The sequence below is a fragment of the Rattus rattus genome, chromosome 17 (assembly GCF_011064425.1).
Source record: "Rattus rattus isolate New Zealand chromosome 17, Rrattus_CSIRO_v1, whole genome shotgun sequence".
NCBI lineage: Eukaryota > Metazoa > Chordata > Mammalia > Rodentia > Muridae > Rattus > Rattus rattus.
This window is the reverse complement of record NC_046170.1, coordinates 43,132,406-43,144,905: the sequence shown is the minus strand read 5'-3', so window position 1 is coordinate 43,144,905 and position 12,500 is coordinate 43,132,406. Positions and strand designations below refer to the sequence as shown.

Sequence of the window (12,500 nt, the reverse complement as noted above, 5' to 3'; positions counted from 1 at the left end):
TCGCCCTCTCAGATGCCTGGCATATGCACGGTGGCTCCAGGAGCCCTCGGGCAGGGCACACCAGAGTGGGCGCCCCGACACCCACCACCCTGGAGGCAGCAAGACAGGGGGTGAGAGAGCCTCTCTCCATTTGCACCGAGCCCAGGCTGGCCTCGAACACCACATCCTCGCCCACCACCGCACTGTGCGGTCTCTCTCCACGTGTCTGTGTGGGGGATTGCCTGGGTGGGTGGGTGCCCCTGTGGGGGTGCCTCTTAGGAGGCCACGACGGCGCGTGGGTGACTGCTGCGGTGGTGGGTGTGGCTGTGAGAGCGTGCAAAGGTCTGTGTGACGGTGTGTGAGAGTGTGTGTCGCTCCCCCTCCTGCCTCCTGCTAAGGTGACTCCTGCTGGAGTCTGTGTGTGTGTGAGTGAGTGTGTGAGTGAGTGAGTGAGTGTGTGTGTGAGTGAGTGCGTGTGTGTGTGTTTGTGAGCGGTCCTTAGGTTCGGTTCCTGCTTATGCGCCCTAGGGGGGCTGTCTACCTGTTCGTCCAGCTTTCTTACCCCGGTGAGTTCATGCCCTGGCGCGCGTGTCTGCCTCCGTGGGTCTTGCCTCTGTGCGCCCGCGTATGTGTCCCCCTATCCAGGGGTGGCACGCACGTGTGTGTGTGTGTGTGTGTGTGTTGTGTGTGTCTGTGTGTATGTACTTGTGGGAAGGCCCGCACTTGGGAGGGAGGGCAAGGGCAGTGGGGCCTGGCTCTTGGGCCAGCCTCTCCGCTGGGTGGGTGTGTGTGTGTGTGTGTGTGTGTGTGTGTGTGTGTGTGTGTGTGTGTGTGTCCCGGTGAGATTGGATAGATACCAGCCATCACCAAATGTTCAGTTGACTTCCCGCCCCAGGCTGAGGGCCCCTGTCCTGGGCACAGGGACGTGGGTCCCGGGTGGGTCGGGATTCCAGGAGCTGCTGGAAGCTCCGCCCTCGGCCCCCCCAGGGCAAGAGGAAATCCCGGTGGGTGGGTCAGGGCGCTGTTGTACTGAGCCTGTGGAAGGAAGAGTCTCTCTGTCGGGGAGGGGAGGAGAGGAGGAGAGGAGGAGAGACTCTGCGCGTCCTGCGTGGGGGAAAGGCTGGCACTCACAGGCTGGGCCCGTGTTCCATCCAGGGCGGGCTGAGGAGGGCTGGGAGGCTGTAGGCCACGCGAGGCAGGCAGGCGTGCGGGTGGGGCTCGGCAGGGCTGAGGGGCGCGCGGAAGGCGGGACGCGACGACGGGCAGGCAGTTTTCTTAGGTGTGGGCTCTCTGTCGTCTGGGCTCTGGGCTGGGGACTCGGGCTCAGGGACTCGGGGCTCAGGGCTCAGGGCTCAGGGGCTCCGGGCTCAGGGGCTCAGGGCTCAGGGCTTGCGGCTTGCTGGCCGTCTGGCGTGCGGTGGGGTGGGCCGGGCGGGCCTGGCGGGCGGCTGAGCGAGCGCAGCAGGCTCTTGGGGCTTGTCGGCGAGGGCCGCCCTCGTCTACACCGGCCATACCACCCTGAACGCGCCCGATCTCGTCTGATCTCGGAAGCTAAGCAGGGTCGGGCCTGGTTAGTACTTGGATGGGAGACCGCCTGGGAATACCGGGTGCTGTAGGCTTTTTGACTCCCTTTGGCCGCGGGGGGACCGGTCTCAGGCCAGGCCATCCCCACCCACATGCAGCCCACAGCCCACAGCCCAGGTCCCGGGAGAGCCCACCCTCGCCCTCTCAGATGCCTGGCATATGCACGGTGGCTCCAGGAGCCCCTCGGGCAGGGCACACCAGAGTGGGCCCCGACACCCACCACCCTGGAGGCAGCAAGACAGGGGGTGAGAGAGCCTCTCTCCATTTGCACCGAGCCCAGGCTGGCCTCGAACACCACATCCTCGCCCACCACCGCACTGTGCGGTCTCTCTCCACGTGTCTGTGTGGGGGATTGCCTGGGTGGGTGGGTGCCCCTGTGGGGTGCCTCTTAGGGGCCACGACGGCGCGTGGGGTGACTGCTGCGTGGTGGGTGTGGCTGTGAGAGCGTGCAAAGGTCTGTGTGACGGTGTGTGAGAGTGTGTGTCCCCCTCCTGCCTCCTGCTAAGGTGACTCCTGCTGGAGTCTGTGTGTGTGTGTGTGAGTGTGTGAGTGAGTGAGTGAGTGTGTGTGTGAGTGAGTGCGTGTGTGTGTGTTTGTGAGCGGTCCTTAGGTTCGGTTCCTGCTTATGCGCCCTAGGGGGACTGTCTACCTGTTCGTCCAGCTTTCTTACCCCGGTGAGTTCATGCCCTGGCGCGCGTGTTTGCCTCCGTGGGTGTTGCCTCTGTGCGCCCGCGTATGTGTGCCCCTATCCAGGGGTGGCACGCACGTGTGTGTGTGTGTGTGTGTGTGTTTGTGTGTTTGTTTACTTGTTTGTGTGTTTGTATACTTGTGGGAAGGCCCGCACTTGGGAGGGAGGGCAAGGGCAGTGGGGCCTGGCTCTTGGGCCAGCCTCTCCGCTGGGTGGGTGTGGCTGTGTGTGTGTGTGTGTGTGTGTGTGTGTGTGTGTGTGTGTGTGTGTCCCGGGTGGGATTGGATAGATACCAGCCATCACCAAATGTTCAGTTGACTTCCCGCTCCCAGGCTGAGGGCCCCTGTCCTGGGCACAGGGACGGTGGGTCCCGGGTGGGTCGGGATTCCAGGAGCTGCTGGAAGCTCCGCCCTCGGCCCCCTCCAGGGCAAGAGGAAATCCCGGGTGGGTGGGTCAGGGCGCTGTTGTACTGAGCCTGTGGAAGGAAGAGTCTCTCTGTCGGGGAGGGGAGGAGAGGAGGAGAGGAGGAGAGACCTCTGCGCGTCCTGCGTGGGGAAAGGCTGGCACTCACAGGCTGGGCCCGTGTTCCATCCAGGGCGGGCTGAGGAGGGCTGGGGAGGCTGTAGGCCACGCGAGGCAGGCAGGCGTGCGGGTGGGGCTCGGGCAGGGCTGAGGGGCGCGCGGAAGGCGGGACGCGACGACGGGCAGGCAGTTTTCTTAGGTGTGGGCTCTCTGTCGTCTGGGCTCTGGGCTGGGGACTCGGGGCTCGGGACTCGGGGCTCGGGGCTCGGGGCTCGGGGCTCCGGGCTCGGGGCTCGGGGCTCGGGGCTTGCGGCTTGCTGGCCGTCTGGCGTGCGGTGGGGGTGGGCCGGGCGGGCCTGGCGGGCGGCTGAGCGAGCGCAGCAGGCTCTTGGGGCTTGTCGGCGAGGGCCGCCCTCGTCTACGGCCATACCACCCTGAACGCGCCCGATCTCGTCTGATCTCGGAAGCTAAGCAGGGTCGGGCCTGGTTAGTACTTGGATGGGAGACCGCCTGGGAATACCGGGTGCTGTAGGCTTTTTGGACTCCCTTTTGGCCGCGGCGGGGACCGGTCTCAGGCCAGGCCATCCCCACCCACATGCAGCCCACAGCCCACAGCCCAGGTCCCGGGGAGAGCCCACCCTCGCCCTCTCAGATGCCTGGCATATGCACGGTGGCTCCAGGAGCCCTCGGGCAGGGCACACCAGAGTGGGCGCCCCGACACCCACCACCCTGGAGGCAGCAAGACAGGGGGTGAGAGAGCCTCTCTCCATTTGCACCGAGCCCAGGCTGGCCTCGAACACCACATCCTCGCCCACCACCGCACTGTGCGGTCTCTCTCCACGTGTCTGTGTGGGGGATTGCCTGGGTGGGTGGGTGCCCCTGTGGGGGTGCCTCTTAGGAGGCCACGACGGCGCGTGGGTGACTGCTGCGGTGGTGGGTGTGGCTGTGAGAGCGTGCAAAGGTCCGTGTGACGGTGTGTGAGAGTGTGTGTCGCTCCCCCTCCTGCCTCCTGCTAAGGTGACTCCTGCGGGAGTCTGTGTGTGTGTGAGTGAGTGTGTGAGTGAGTGAGTGAGTGTGTGTGTGAGTGAGTGCGTGTGTGTGTGTGTGTGAGCGGTCGTTAGGTTCGGTTCCTGCTTATGCGCCCTAGGGGACTGTCTACCTGTTCGTCCAGCTTTCTTACCCCGTGAGTTCATGCCCTGGCGCGTGTCTGCCTCCGTGGGTCTTGCCTGTGGGGGCCGGCTTTTGTGTGCCCCTTTCCAGGGGTGGCACGCACGTGTGTGTGTGTGTGTGTCTGTGTGTCTGTGTGTCTGTGTGTCTGTGTGTATGTATGTATGTTTGTGTGTTTGTATACTTGTGGGAAGGCCCGCACTTGGGAGGGAGGGCAAGGGCAGTGGGGCCTGGCTCTTGGGCCAGCCTCTCCGCTGGGTGGGTGTGGCTGTGTGTGTGTGTGTGTGTGTGTGTGTGTGTGTGTGTGTGTGTGTGTCCCGGGTGGGAGTGGATAGATACCAGCCATCACCAAATGTTCAGTTGGCTTCGCTCTCCCAGGCTGAGGGCCCCTGTCCTGGGCACAGGGACGGTGGGTCCCGGTGGGTCGGGATTCCAGGAGCTGCTGGAAGCTCCGCCTCGGCCCCCTCCAGGGCAAGAGGAAATCCCGGGTGGGTGGGTCAGGGCGCTGTTGTACTGAGCCTGTGGAAGGAAGAGTCTCTCTGTCGGGGAGGGGAGGAGAGGAGGAGAGGAGGAGAGACCTCTGCGCGTCCTGCGTCCTGCGTGGGGAAAGGCTGGCACTCACAGGCTGGGCCCGTGTTCCATCCAGGGCGGGCTGAGGAGGGCTGGGGAGGCTGTAGGCCACGCGAGGCAGGCAGGCGTGCAGGTGGGGCTAGGGCAGGGCTGAGGGGCGCGCGGAAGGCGGGACGCGACGACGGGCAGGCAGTTTTCTTAGGTGTGGGCTCTCTGTCGTCTGGGCTCTGGGCTGGGGACTCGGGGCTCGGGACTCGGGGCTCAGGGCTCGGGCTCAGGGGCTCCGGCTCAGGGCTCGGGGCTCAGGGCTTGCGGCTTGCTGGCCGTCTGGCGTGCAGTGGGGGGGTGGGCCAGGCGGGCCTGGCGGGCGGCTGAGCGAGCGCAGCAGGCTCTTGGGGCTTGTCGGCGAGGGCCGCCCTCGTCTACGGCCATACCACCCTGAACGCGCCCGATCTCGTCTGATCTCGGAAGCTAAGCAGGGTCGGGCCTGGTTAGTACTTGGATGGGAGACCGCCTGGGAATACCGGGTGCTGTAGGCTTTTTTTGGACTCCCTTTGGCCGCGGGGGGACCGGTCTCAGGCCAGGCCATCCCACCCACATGCAGCCCACAGCCCACAGCCCAGGTCCCGGGGAGAGCCCACCCTCGCCCTCTCAGATGCCTGGCATATGCACGGTGGCTCCAGGAGCCCTCGGGCAGGGCACACCAGAGTGGGCGCCCCGACACCCACCACCCTGGAGGCAGCAAGACAGGGGGTGAGAGAGCCTCTCTCCATTTGCACCGAGCCCAGGCTGGCCTCGAACACCACATCCTCGCCCACCACCGCACTGTGCGGTCTCTCTCCACGTGCCTCTGTATACAGACAGTGACTGCTGCGGTGGTGTATGGCTGTGAAGCGTGCAGACAGGTGTGTCGCTCCCCCTCCTGCCTCCTGCTAAGGTGACTCCTGCTGGAGTCTGTGTGTGTGTGGAGTGAGTGTGAGTGAGGAGTGAGTGTGTGTGTGGAGTGAGTGCGTGTGTGTGTGTTTGTGAGCGGTCCTTAGGTTCGGTTCCTGCTTATGCGCCCTAGGGGACTGTCTACCTGTTCGTCCAGCTTTCTTACCCCTGTGAGTTCATGCCCTGGCGCGTGTCTGCCTCCGTGGGTCTTGCCTCTGCGCGCCCGCGTATGTGTGCCCCTATCCAGGGGTGGCACGCACGTGTGTGTGTGTGTGTGTCTGTGTGTCTGTGTGTCTGTGTGTCTGTGTGTTTGTATGTATGTTTGTGTGTTTGTATACTTGTGGGAAGGCCCGCACTTGGGAGGGAGGGCAAGGGCAGTGGGGCCTGGCTCTTGGGCCAGCCTCTCCGCTGGGTGGGTGTGGCTGTGTGTGTGTGTGTGTGTGTGTGTGTGTGTGTGTGTGTGTGTCCCGGGTGAGATTGGATAGATACCAGCCATCACCAAATGTTCAGTTGACTTCCCGCTCCCAGGCTGAGGGCCCCTGTCCTGGGCACAGGGACGGTGGGTCCCGGGGGGGTCGGGATTCCAGGAGCTGCGGGAAGCTCCGCCCTCGGCCCCCTCCAGGGCAAGAGGAAATCCCGGGTGGGTGGGTCAGGGCGCTGTTGTACTGAGCCTGTGGAAGGAAGAGTCTCTCTGTCGGGGAGGGGAGGAGAGGAGGAGAGGAGGAGAGACCTCTGCGCGTCCTGCGTGGGGAAAGGCTGGCACTCACAGGCTGGGCCCAAAGTTCCATCCAGGGCGGCTGAGGAGGGCTGGGAGGCTGTAGGCCACGCGAGGCAGGCAGGCGTGCGGGTGGGGCTGGGGCAGGGCGGAGGGGCGCGCGGAAGGCGGGACGCGACGACGGGCAGGCAGTTTTCTTAGGTGTGGGCTCTCTGTCGTCTGGGCTCTGGGCTGGGGACTCGGGGCTCGGGACTCGGGGCTCGGGGCTCGGGGCTCGGGGCTCCGGGCTCGGGGCTCGGGGCTCGGGGCTTGCGGCTTGCTGGCCGTCTGGCGTGCAGTGGGGGTGGGCCGGCGGGCCTGGCGGGCGGCTGAGCGAGCGCAGCAGGCTCTTGGGGCTTGTCGGCGAGGGCCGCCCTCGTCTACGGCCATACCACCCTGAACGCGCCCGATCTCGTCTGATCTCGGAAGCTAAGCAGGGTCGGGCCTGGTTAGTACTTGGATGGGAGACCGCCTGGGAATACCGGGTGCTGTAGGCTTTTTGGACTCCCCTTTGGCCGCGGCGGGGGACCGCTATCAGGCCAGGCCATCCCCACCCACATGCAGCCCACAGCCCAGGTCCCAGGGGGAGAGCCCACCCTGCCCTCTCAGATGCCTGGCATGCACGGTGGCTCCAGGAGCCCTCGGGCAGGGCACACCAGAGTGGGCGCCCGACACCCCACCACCCTGGAGGCAGCAAGACAGGGGTGAGAGAGCCTCTCTCATTTGCACCGAGCCCAGGCTGGCCTCGAACACCACATCTCGCCCACCACCGCACCAGTGCGGTCCTCTCCACGTGTCTGTGTGGGGGATTGCCTGGGTGGGTGGGTGCCCCTGTGGGGGTGCCTCTTAGGAGGCCACGACGGCGCGTGGGTGACTGCTGCGGTGGTGGGTGTGGCTGTGAGAGCGTGCAAAGGTCTGTGTGACGGTGTGTGAGAGTGTGTGTCGCTCCCCCTCCTGCTAAGGTGACTCCTGCGGAAGTCTGTTTGTGTGTGAGTGTGTGAGTGAGTGTGTGTGAGTGTGTGTGTTGTGTGAGTGTGTGTTTTTGTGTGTGTTTGTGAGCGGTCCATATGTTCCGTTCCTGCTTATGCGCCCTAGGGGGCCTGTCTACCTGTTCGGCCGGCTTTCTTACCCCGGTGAGTTCATGCCCTGGCGCGCGTGTCTGCCTCCGTGGGTCTTGCCTCTGTGCGCCCGCGTATGTGTCCCCCTATCCAGGGGTGGCACGCACGTGTGTGTGTGTGTGTGTGTGTGTTTGTGTGTTTGTTGTATACTTGTGTGAATGCCCCCACTTGGGAGGGAGGGAAAGGGCAGTGGGGCCTGGCCCTTGGGCCAGCCTCTCCGCTGGGTGGGTGTGGCTGTGTGTGTGTGTGTGTGTGTGTGTGTGTGTGTGTGTGTGTGTGTGTCCCGGTGGGATTGGATAGATACCAGCCATCACCAAATGTTCAGTTGACTTCCCTCCCCAGGCTGAGGGCCCCTGTCCTGGGCACAGGGACGGTGGGTCCCGGTGGTCGGGATTCAGGAGCTGCTGGAAGCTCCGCCCTCGGCCCCCAGGGCAAGAGGAAATCCTGGGTGGGTGGGTCAGGGCGCTGTTGTACTGAGCCTGTGGAAGGAAGAGTCTCTCTGTCGGGGAGGGAGGAGAGGAGGAGGAGGAGAGACCTCTGCGCGTCCTGCGTGGGGAAAGGCTGGCACTCACAGGCTGGGCCCGTGTTCCATCCAGGGCGGGCTGAGGAGGGCTGGGAGGCTGTAGGCCACGCGAGGCAGGCAGGCGTGCAGGTGGGGCTCAGGGCAGGGCTGAGGGCGCGCGGAAGGCGGGACGCGACGACGGGCAGGCAGTTTTCTTAGGTGTGGGCTCTCTGTCGCCTGGGCTCTGGGCTGGGGACCAGGGGCTCGGGACCAGGGGCCTGGGGCTCGGGGCTCAGGGCCCGGGCTCAGGCCTCAGGGCTCTGGGCTTGCGCTTGCTGGGCCGTCTGGCGTGCGGTGGGGTGGGCCGGGCGGGCCTGGCGGGCGGCTGAGCGAGCGTAGCAGGCTCTTGGGGCTTGTCGGCGAGGGCCGCCCTCGTCTACGGCCATACCACCTTGAACGCGCCTGATCTCGTCTGATCTCGAAGCTAAGCAGGGTCGGGCCTGGTTAGTACTTGGATGGGAGACCGCCTGGGAATACCGGGTGCTGTAGGCTTTTTGACTCCCTTTTGGCAGCGGCAGGGGGACCGGTCTCAGGCCAGGCCATCCCCACCCACATGCAGCCCACAGCCCAGGTCCCGGGAGAGCCCACCTCGCCCCTCTCAGATGCCTGGCATATGCACGGTGGCTCCAGGAGCCCTCGGGCAGGGCACACCAGAGTGGGCGCCCCCGACACCCACCACCCTGGAGGCAGCAAGACAGGGGTGAGAGAGCCTCTCCATTTGCACCGAGCCCAGGCTGGCCTCGAACACCACATCCTCGCCCACCACCACACTGTGCGGTCTCTCCACGTGTCTGTGTGGGGGATTGCCTGGGGTGGGTGCCTGTGGGGTGCTCTTAGGAGGCCACGACGGCGCGTGGTGACTGCTGCGGTGGTGGGTGTGGCTGTGAGAGCGTGCAAAGGTCCGTGTGAGGGTGTGTGAGAGTGTGTGTCGCTCCCCCTCCTGCCTCGTGTGAAGGTGACTCCTGTGGGAGTCTGTGTGTGTGTGTGTGAGTGTGTGAGAGAGTGAGTGAGTGTGTGTGTGAGTGAGGTGTGTGTGTGTGTTTGTGTGAGCGGTCCTTGGGACGTTCCTGCTTATGCGCCCTAGGGGACTGTCTACCTGTTCGTCCCAGCTTTCTTACCCCGTGAGTTCATGCCCTGGCCGGTGTCTGCCTCCGTGGGTCTTGCCTCTCTGCCACCACACAGTGTGCCCCTATCCAGGGGTGGCAATGATGTGTGTGTGTGTGTGTCTGTGTGTCTGTGTGTCTGTGTGTGTATGTATGTATGTTTGTGTGTTTGTATACTTGTGGGAAGGCCCGCACTTGGGAGGGAGGGCAAGGGCAGTGGGGCCTGGCTCTTGGGCCAGCCCTCTCCGCTGGGTGGTGGCTGGCATGTGTGTGTGTGTGTGTGTGTGTGTGTGTGTGTGTGTGTCCCGGTGGGATTGGATAGATACCAGCCATCACCAAATGTTCAGTTGACTTCCCGCCCCAGGCTGAGGGCCCTGTCCTGGGCACAGGGACGGTGGGTCCCGGGTGGGTCGGGATTCCAGGAGCTGCTGGAAGCTCCGCCCCCCCTCCAGGGCAAGAGGAAATCCCTGGTGGGTGGGTCAGGGCGCTGTTGTACTGAGCCTGTGGAAGGAAGAGTCTCTCTGTCGGGAGGGGGAGGAGAGGAGGAGAGGAGGAGAGACCTCTGCTGCCCCTGCGGGGGAAAGGCTGGCACTCAGGCTGGGCCCGTGTTCCATCCAGGGCGGGCTGAGGAGGGCTGGGAGGCTGTAGGCCACGCGAGGCAGGCAGGCGTGCGGGTGGGGGCTCGGCAGGGCTGAGGGGCGCGCGGAAGGCGGGACGCGACGACGGGCAGGCAGTTTTCTTAGGTGTGGGCTCTCTGTCGCCTGGGCTCTGGGCTGGGGACTCAGGGCTCACCTGACTCGGGGCTCGGGGCTCAGCCTCAGGCCTCCAGGCTCAAGGGCCTCAGGGCTCGGGCTTGCGGCTTGCTGGCCGTCTGGCGGCGGTGGGGTGGGCCGGGCGGCCTGGCGGGCGGCTGAGCAGAGCGCAGCAGGCTCTTGGGGTTTGTCGGCGAGGGCCGCCCTCGTCTACGGGCCATACCACCCTGAACGCGCCCGATCTCGTCTGATCTCGGAAGCTAAGCAGGGTCGGGCCTGGTTAGTACTTGGATGGGAGACCGCCTGGGAATACCGGGTGCTGTAGGCTTTTTTGACTCCCTTTTGGCCGCGGCGGGGGGACCGGTCTCAGGCCAGGCCATCCCCACCCACATGCAGCCCACAGCCCACAGCCCAGGTCCCGGGAGAGCCACCTCGCCCTCTCAGATGCCTGGCATATGCACGGTGGCTCCAGGAGCCCTCGGCAGGGGCACACCAGAGTGGGCGCCCCGACACCCACCACCCTGGAGGCAGCAAGACAGGGGGTGAGAGAGCCTCTCTCCATTTGCAATGAGCCCAGGCTGGCCTCGAACACCACATCCTCGCCCCACCACCGCACTGTGCGGCCCTCTCCACGTGTCTGTGTGGGATTGCCTGGGTGGGTGGGTGCCCCTGTGGGGTGCCTCTTAGGAGGCCACGACGGGCGTGGGTGACTGCTGCAGTGGTGGGTGTGGCTGTGAGAGCGTGCAAAGGTCTGTGTGACGGTGTGTGAGAGTGTGTGTCGCCCCTCCTGCCTCCTGCTAAGGTGACTCCTGCTGGGAGTCTGTGTGTGTGGAGTGAGTGTGTGGGAGGAGTGAGTGAGTGTGTGTGTGGAGTGAGTGTGTGTGTGTGTGTGTTTGTGAGCGGTCCCAGGTTCGGTTCCTGCTTATGCGCCCTAGGGGACTGTCTACCTGTTCATTCCAGCTTTCTTACCCCGGTGAGTTCATGCCCTGGCGCGTGTCTGCCTCCGTGGGTCTTGCCTCTGCGCCCCACAGACAAAAAGTGCCCCTATCCAGGGGTGGCACGCACGTGTGTGTGTGTGTGTCTGTGTGTCTGTGTGTCTGTGTGTGTGTGTATGCTGTATGTTTGTGTGTTTGTGTACTTGTGGGAAGGCGCGCGCTTGGGAGGGAGGGCAAGGGGGGTGGGGCGTGGCTCTTGGGCCAGCCTCTCCGCTGGGTGGGTGTGGGTGTGTGTGTGTGTGTGTGTGTGTGTGTGTGTGTGTGTGTGTGTGTGTCCCGGGTGGGATTGGATAGATACCAGCCATCACCAAATGTTCAGTTGACTTCCCGCTCCCAGGCTGAGGGCCCCTGTCCTGGGCACAGGGACGGTGGGGTCCCGGTGGGTCGGGATTCCAGGAGCTGCTGAAGCTCCGCCTCGGCCCCTCCAGGGCAAGAGGAAATCCCGGTGGGTGGGTCAGGGCGCTGTTGTACTGAGCCTGTGGGAAGAGTCTCTCTGTCGGGGAGGGGAGGAGAGGAGGAGGAGGAGACCTCTGCGCCCCTGCGTGGGGGAAAGGCTGGCACTCACAGGCTGGGCCCGTGTTCCATCCAGGGCGGGCTGAGGAGGGCTGGGGAGGCTGTAGCCACGCGAGGCAGGCAGGCGTCGGGTGGGGCTCGGCAGGCTGAGGGGCGCGCGGGAAGGCGGGACGCCACCGGGCAGGCAGTTTTTTCTTAGGTGTGGGCTCTGTCGCCTGGGCTCTGGGCTGGGGACTGGGGCTCGGGACTCGGGGCTGGGGCTCGGGGCTCCGGGCTCTGGGCTCGGGGCTCGGGGCTCGGGGCTTGCGGCTTGCTGGCCGTCTGGCGTGCGGTGGGGGTGGGCCGGGCGGGCCTGGCGGGCGGCTGAGCGAGCGCAGCAGGCTCTTGGGGCTTGTCGGCGAGGGCCGCCCTCGGCCACGGCCATACCACCCTGACAGCGCCCGCTCTCGTCTGATCTCGGAAGCCAAGCAGGGTCGGGCCTGGTTATACTTGGATGGGAGACCGCCTGGGAATACCGGGTGCTGTAGGCTTTTGACTCCCTTTGGCCGCGGGGGGGACTGTCTCAGGCCAGGCCATCCCCACCCACATGCAGCCCACAGCCCACAGCCCAGGGTCCTGGGGAGAGCCCACCTCGCCCTCTCAGATGCCTGGCATATGCACGGTGGCTCCAGGAGCCTCGGCAGGGCACACCAGAGTGGGCGCCTGACACCCACCACCCTGGAGGCAGCAAGACAGGGGTGAGAGAGCCCTCTCTCCATTTGCACCGAGCCCAGGCTGGCCTCGAACACCACATCCCTCGCCCACCACCGCACTGTGCGGTCTCTCCCACGTGTCTGTGTGGGGGATTGCCTGGTGGGTGGGTGCCCCTGTGGGGTGCCTCTTAGAGGCCACGACGGCGTGGGTGACTGCTGCGGTGGTGGTGTGGGCTGTGAGAGCGTGCAAAGGTCTGTGTGGACGGTGTGTGAGAGTGTGTGTCGCTCCCCTCCTGCCTCCTGCTAAGGTGACCTCTGCTGAGTCTGTTGTGTGAGTGAGTGAGGAGTGGAGTGAGTGAGTGTGTGTTGTGTGGAGTGAGTGTTTTTGTGTGTAAGCCAGAGCGGGTCCATAGGTTCCGTTTCTGCTTATGCGCCCTAGGGGGACTGTCTACCTGTTCGCCCAGCTTTCTTACCCCTGTGAAAGCCACATGCCCCATGCCAAGGTGGTGCCTGCCTCCGTGGGGTCTTGGCTCATGCCGCCCACAGACAGTGCCCCTATCCAGGGGTG

At 65.1% G+C, this 12,500-nt stretch overlaps 6 non-coding genes and 1 pseudogene across 6 annotated transcripts; all 7 read left to right on the top strand.

Annotated features, from left to right (window-relative positions):
- Nucleotides 1–1,479: 1,479 nt before the first annotated feature.
- Nucleotides 1,480–1,598, top strand: LOC116886764. Its single transcript, XR_004386165.1, has one exon. It is a non-coding gene; the product is annotated as a 5S ribosomal RNA (ribosomal RNA).
- A 1,591-nt stretch (nt 1,599–3,189) lies between these two features.
- On the top strand, nt 3,190–3,308 carry LOC116886783. Its single transcript, XR_004386177.1, has one exon. It is a non-coding gene; the product is annotated as a 5S ribosomal RNA (ribosomal RNA).
- A 1,622-nt stretch (nt 3,309–4,930) lies between these two features.
- LOC116886772 lies at nt 4,931–5,049 on the top strand. Its single transcript, XR_004386169.1, has one exon. It is a non-coding gene; the product is annotated as a 5S ribosomal RNA (ribosomal RNA).
- A 1,526-nt stretch (nt 5,050–6,575) lies between these two features.
- On the top strand, nt 6,576–6,694 carry LOC116886762. Its single transcript, XR_004386163.1, has one exon. It is a non-coding gene; the product is annotated as a 5S ribosomal RNA (ribosomal RNA).
- Nucleotides 6,695–8,251: 1,557 nt separating this feature from the next.
- On the top strand, nt 8,252–8,369 carry LOC116886765. The gene has a single exon (XR_004386166.1). It is a non-coding gene; the product is annotated as a 5S ribosomal RNA (ribosomal RNA).
- Nucleotides 8,370–9,940: 1,571 nt separating this feature from the next.
- Nucleotides 9,941–10,060, top strand: LOC116886760. Its single transcript, XR_004386161.1, has one exon. It is a non-coding gene; the product is annotated as a 5S ribosomal RNA (ribosomal RNA).
- Nucleotides 10,061–11,652: 1,592 nt separating this feature from the next.
- Nucleotides 11,653–11,770, top strand: LOC116886770 (annotated as a pseudogene).
- The last annotated feature ends 730 nt before the right edge of the window (nt 11,771–12,500 follow it).